The sequence below is a fragment of the Crocodylus siamensis genome, chromosome 10, assembly GCF_052110815.1.
Source record: "Crocodylus siamensis isolate JL-2025a chromosome 10, ASM5211081v1, whole genome shotgun sequence".
NCBI lineage: Eukaryota > Metazoa > Chordata > Crocodylia > Crocodylidae > Crocodylus > Crocodylus siamensis.
In genome coordinates this window covers 38424819-38431596 of record NC_143404.1, presented here as the reverse complement: position 1 = coordinate 38431596, position 6778 = coordinate 38424819, and positions in this window count along the sequence as shown.

The window sequence follows — 6778 nt, the reverse complement described above, 5'->3', positions numbered from 1 at the left end:
TGGGAGTGCTCGGGGGAACAGTGACTCCCCCAATGCCTGCTGATCCACCCTGACTAGTTTATAACAGGCCACAAGATCCCCCCTCAGCCTTCTCTTTTGGAGGCTGAACAGGTTCAGGTCCCATAGCCTCTCCTCATAAGGCCTGCCCTGCTGTCCCCTGATCATACGAGTGGCCCTCCTCTGGACCCTCTCCATGCTGTCGACATCCCTCTTGAAGTGTGGCGCCCATAACTGGACACAGTACTCCAACTGCAGCCTGACCAGTGCTGCATAGAGGGGGAGGATCACCTCTTTGGACCTGCTTGAGATGCATCTGTGGATGCATGCCAAGGTGCGGTTGGCCTTCCTAACTGCCTCCCCACACTGCCGGCCCATGTTCATCTTGGAGTCAATGATGACCCCAAGATCCTTTTCCGCCTCCATGTTGACAAGAGGGGAGTTCCCTAACCTGTAGGTACGGTGCCGGTTGTTCCTCCTGAGGTGCACTTGTCTGTGCTGAAACCCATCCTATTCTCATCCGCCCACCCTTGTAACCTTTGCTGTACGCTCTCTAAATTGTTCACATCTTTTCTGTAGTGGGCAGCCCAAAACTGGACACAGTACTCCAGATGTTGCCTTACCAGTACAGAATAGAGTGGAATAATTATTTCCCTCAATCTGCTGGCAACACTCTTACTAATGCAGCCCAGTATGCTGTTAGCCTTCTTGGTAACGAGGGCACACTGCTGACTCATATCCAGTTTACTGTCGACTGTAATCCCCAGGTCCTTTTCTGCAGAGCTGCTGTTTAGCCAGTCAATCCCCAGGCTGTAGCAGTGCAAGAGATTCTTTTGCAAGAGGTGCAAGTGATTTGTTTGTCCTAAGTGCAGGACTTTGTATTTGTCCTTGTTAAACTTCATGAGATTTCTTTTGGCCCAATCCTCCAATTTGTCTAGGTCACTCTGAATCCTAGCCTCCAGTGTACCTACTACACATTCCAGCTTAATGTCATCCACAAAATTGCTGAGGGTGCACTCCATCCCATCTTCTAGCTTGTTAATAAAGATATTGAACAAAACCAGCCCGAGGACTGGCCCCTGGGGCACTCCACTTGATGCTGGATGCTAGTTAGACATTGAGCCATTGATTACTACCCACTGAACCCAACAATCCAGCCAGCTTTCAATCCACCTTACAGTCCATTCATCCAACCCATACTTCTTCAGCTTGCTTGCAAGAATGTTGGAGAGACTGTATCAAAAGCCTTGCTAAAGTCAAGGGTGTACTTGGTAGCCGTGTTGGTCTGAGACAAAAAGACATACAAAAAATTAGAACTCTTGGTTCCAAAATTATACTTTTTATTAGACCAACTGGAAAATGGCAAGAAAATTGTCCTTTTCTGCAAGCTGTTGGGATCAGAGTCCCTTCGTCAGGCTCTGGGAAAAGTCTAGATAATACTGTCCCAGCCGTCTGCGGAGGGTTTAGGATTGAGAGTGTGGTCGGGGGTAGAAAGGTAAGAAAGACTTATTGACTTAACAAAAACACAGCTACACATAGTAACAAGACAAACGATGACAGACAAAAGCAATTCACGTTGGCAACTTATTGGCAGTCTCTCTGATGCCTGATACACAGCAAGCTTCTCTTTCCCCAAAGTTCAGCAAAGTTAGGCGTCCCTGAACAACGCTGTCCTAGGGGTACCGGGAAGGACCCTGGAATACAGTTCTTGAGCTCCTCGAGGTCCATGGGCCCACGGATCCAAGCAACAGCTAACTAATCCTTTTCACAGAGCTGCATCTTCCTTTTCAATGGTTTCCAAATATTCCAGCTAATTTATAGCTTTTGAAAGACACTGATGACGTACAACCACTTAGATTCTTTTTTCTTCAACTGTCCTTTGACTGACCAATAGCAGTACAAGCCTTGCATTCCTTTGATAAGGTAATTTTAACTGTGCCACAGGCCCTTCCTACTTCTAGGCTTTGCTAAATTTACTAGGCCTTACTTTATATAAGGACTCACTACATCTTAAACTATAATTAGGCTTTTAGCAACAAGTTATAGCTTAATATCTAAACAAATACAGAAAAACACTTGGTCTAATCTTCATAGAGCCTTCAGCAAGCACCTTTATCACACAGACATACTTTTCAGCTGCCACAGGTACAAGATGGTAAAAAGTCCCCATAGGTAGGAAATAAACTTCATTTTTGCACAGAGGGAGCTGAAGATGGAAGGCTGTCCCTCTGGGTCCTTGTCAGTGTCTTTGTGAGCTGTGTTGAGTAGCTCTTTGATGTGTTGATCAAGTAGAATTCCTGCCCTGGAGGTGTCAGATGGCAGGCAGGAAGGTAAAACAACTTTCTTGTTGTTCTGTAATGAAGTTTAAAATACCTTGCTAAAGTCAAGGTATAGCATGCCCAGTGCTTTCCCTGCATCCACAGAACCAGTCGTCTCATCATAGAAGGCAATCAGGTTGGTCAGGCATGACTTGCCCTTGGTGAATCCAAGCTGACTGTTCCTAGTCACCTTCATTTCCTCCAAGTACTTAGCAATGGATTCTTTGAGGATCTGCTCCATGATTTTTCTGGGGACTAAGGTGAGACTAACTGGTCTTGAGTCAGCATTCTCTCTAAGCTGTGTGGCATGCACAGCCGCATAGGCATGCCTGGCATTACAGCATGAGTGCACCTGCACGGCTGTGCATGCCACGCAACTTAGAGGGAATGTTGTCTGCAGAGGCTTTGCAATCACATTAGCCAACTCCCATGTAGCGGGCAAACTCAGTTATGCTAAGGCTTTTTAGCCATAGTCCAGGCCTTCCCAGAGCTAAGCGACAAAATTAAACAGAGTGCCTTTCTGTGGCACTGTGAGATGTGAGTGCTGGGATTGGGCACTTGGTGAGCAAAGCCTAACAGTTTCCCTTTAAGGAATGTGCCTGGCACAGTGCCAAGAGATTGATGTACCATATAAGGAATACTTGGCGCAGAGCCAGGGGATTGGACAATTTGGGATAAGAAAGTTATAAAAGTAACAGACAAAAAAGAAACATATGTGTTTTGTGCCCCCCCCACCCCCCCGGGGAGACAGAAGCAAACTTGGAATTCTTGTTCGAACAATGAGGAATCCAAAACTAACATCCCACACAGCCAGCAGACGATGAGGCCTGGTACCCCTGAAGGTTGCTGCTGTAACATCTAAGGAATCACTTGCCAAGTCATATTACAGGGAAGAAGCTTGTAATAAAGAATAGAGGTTACTATTAAAGTTCACTTGGTACCACACCAGATGAATTGCTGTGTCAATCCTTGGAGGACTTTAGCAAAAATAATCCTAAGGGCAACATCCTTCAGCACCCTTGAATGTATTGCATCCAGCCCCATGGACTTATATATGTCCACCTTTTCTAAACAGTCCCTAACCCATTCTTTCACCACTGAGGGCTGCTGACCTCCTCCTCAAACTGTGCTGCCCAGTATAGTAGTCTAGGAGCTGACTGTGCCTGTGAAAGCCAAGGTAAAAAAACATTGACTTTTCCTCAACATCTGTCACTAGGTTGCCTCTCTGAAGAAATCACCCCCAAGTAAATTGCCTTCTTTGTCTGCCTTCCTGCTCTGAGTTTGCCCAGCCCCTCTGCCCCAAACTCAGGCTGCTGTTTCCACCTAGCCAAGAGAAATTCCTGAGGGAGGGAGCTCTTCCGTTGTCCTGTGCAACCCTAAACCCTCAGCTGAGAGTGCTGACGTTTTTCAAACTGACCAGCCGGCATCAGCCATGGTCTGAGGATACTGGTTTATGGTTAGGTCCAGGTGATGAGGTCAGAAAGGTTATTTAAGGGTCTGTCCATCTTGCAGGGAAGAGAGACATGTTTTGGAACACAGTGAACAAGCTATACAGCCTCCAGAAAAAGAGCTTGGTCAAACTCTGGATGTAAATGTGAACTGATCTAGAAACATATCAAAAGGCTACCAAACTGCTTCAGTTTGCTCAAGGATTTTCTTGTGATACTTCTCTGATTGGTACCCCTCCCCATGCCTACCCTCTCCAATTAATAAAGCTATTCATTATAGCAAGCCTTGCTGTACCTGCTTGAGAGGGATAAGGCAAGACTTTTTAGCAACCTTTTGCTCTCAAATGGCCAAGGGAAGCTATTTATGAATGCCTCAGGTTAAGAAAAGCACCCCAAAGTACCATGGTGGGTTAAGCAACCCCATGGTTGCTTAACAGGGTCTGTGTACCCCAGCTGGCACAGAGCCCCAACAAAGACCAGACCACGGGTGGTGGCAGTGATTACCCCAGGCTTGTGGGTGTACTCCAAGAAGGGGGTTAGCCGGATGTAGGCACCTCAGAGGAGACACCTGAAGCATAGTTTTTGGTTGGGCGCAGTGAGGTGGGGGGCTTAGCACTGGAGCACCCCCTACTGGCCTGATTTCATAGTTTCTAGGGTCGGAAGGGACCAGAGCAGATCATCAAGTCTGACCCCCTGCCATGGCAGGAAGGAGTACTGGGGTCAAATGACCCCAGCAAGGTGTACATATAGCCTCCTCTTAAAGACCCCCAGGGTAGGAGCCAGCACCACTTCTCTTGGAAGTTGGTTCCAGATCCTAGCCACCCTGACAGTGATATCTAGCTTAAATCTACCCTCTGCCAGCTTGTGACCGTTATTCCTGGTCACTCCTGGTACTGCATGGGGGAACAGGGTCTTCCCCAGTGCCTGCCGGTCCCCTCTGACTAGTTTGTAACAGGCCACTAGATCCCCCCTCAGCCTTCTCTTGTGGAGGCTGAACAGGTTCAGGTCCTGTAGCCTATCCTCGTAGGGTCTGCCTTGCTGCCCCCTGATTATGCGAGTGGCCCTCCTTTGGACCCTCTCCACGTTGTCCACATCCCTCTTGAAGTGCGACACCCATAACTGGACACAGTACTCCAGCTGTAGCCTGACCAGTGCCGCATAGAGGGGGAGTATCAGCACCTTGGACCTGGTTGAGATGCATCTGTGGATGCATGACAAGGTGCAGTTGGCCCTCCTGACTGCATCCCCACACTGCCGGCCCATGTTCATCTTGCCATCAATGATGACTCCAAGATCCTTTTCTGCCTCTGTACTGACGAGAAGGGAGTTCCCCAACCTGTAGGTATGGTGCTGGTTGTCCCTCCCCAGGTGCATCACTTTGCACTTGTCGGTGTTGAATCCCATCCTATTCTCATCCACCCACGCCTGTAACCTGTCTAGGTCCAATTGGAGCCTATTCCTCCCTTCTAGCATGGTAGAGGTGAGATCATGCAGTTGTCGGAAAGGCACACTTTTGGGGAAGAAAGTTGAGTCACTGAAAACCCTTGAACAAACAAGTCTTTAATTTGGCATCGGGTCAACTGGGTAGGGTAGCTAGCTAGGATGGCTGACCAGTATGACCACCTGACTGTGGATGACCTGGTGAAGGAATTGACAGGGAGAGGCCTCCAAATAAAAAAAGACGCAAAAGAAAAAGGAGCTGATTTGAGCCCTGGGGGCCAATGATCAAGCCAATGAATCCTTCTACCCTGGTCCCAAATGGGAAGGGAGCTGGTGGAGCCTTTGCCAATGGGCCTCTGGGAGCAAACTCCACAGAGCTAGACATACTCCATGAGAAAACTCACCTCCTGGAACTGGAGCTAGCAGCTAGAGAGGCACATCACAAGCGTGAGTACAAACACGAGATGCACAACCTGGAGCTAGAAGCCAAGGAGGCATAGCACAAGCATGAGTGCAAGCTCAAGTTACTCCAGGTGCGACAAGAACTTGGAGTCGAAGTCAACCTGTCCCAGCTGATGCCCACAGCTGCACCTTTCAGAATGGACCTCCAGCTCTTCACCCCGTACAACTGGACCAATGGAAATTGAAAGAGGAGGAGCATCTGAAATATGTTGCTGCTGTGTCGGTGGAAGGCTACTGCTGAGCTGCCTCTGCGCCCTGCTGTAAGCCTGAGGACTGCTTGCCGCACGGCCACTTACACTTGGTGCTATCCCCGCAGCAGACCAAGGCTCCTGTGGTGACCAGGAACAACAGCGATGGCTGCTGCAGGAGCAGTTGCAGGGCCAGCAGTTGCAGCTGTGCGGGGAGGCAGAGCATGGCAGCTCGGCATGGCGGGAGCACTGCAGCAGCGACCACTCCCATGAGTGGCATTGCAAGCACCACCGCGAGCACGGTGACAAGAAGGCAGCATTTGTTTGAAAGAGAATCGCAATTGGACATCTGCTGGGTTGGGAAGCTGGGAGCAGCTGCCAGGGCTTGGCTTCCGAAGACACCTGGAGATACAAGGCAGCTCCCATAGCTCACACAGAGACTCTTATTCCAGGAGTGATAAAGCCAGGAGGAGGGGAAGGCTGGGGGAGGTGGTACGGTGCTCTGGCTGGCAGCTAGCCCTTCTCAGTAGAGCTTTGGACCTCAGAGCTGGGGAGTGGCTGAATCCGGGGAGTAGGTGGACCAGAAGCCTTCAGCAAGGATGGAAGAACGACGCTGGGCCAGTGCCTCAGCAGCCTATTCACTCCCTTCCCAGGACAATCCTGACCCTGGGGCTGCAAGCAGGTGCCGGGAGCGGCTGCAGGTACAGAGCCAGAGGCTGGCCCCCACCTAGCTCCCTGGGGGCCATGGACCAGAGCAGTGCTCAGGGTCTTACTCCAGACCCAGAGCCCTCAATGCTCAGAAGCTTCTCTCAAAGCTGGGAAGAAACCAATCATTTAAAAGGTAAGACATACATTCTCATGAGATTTTGTATGTTTGAATTTTTTCACATTTTGGTTACATAATTATGCAATGGTAGCATTAAAA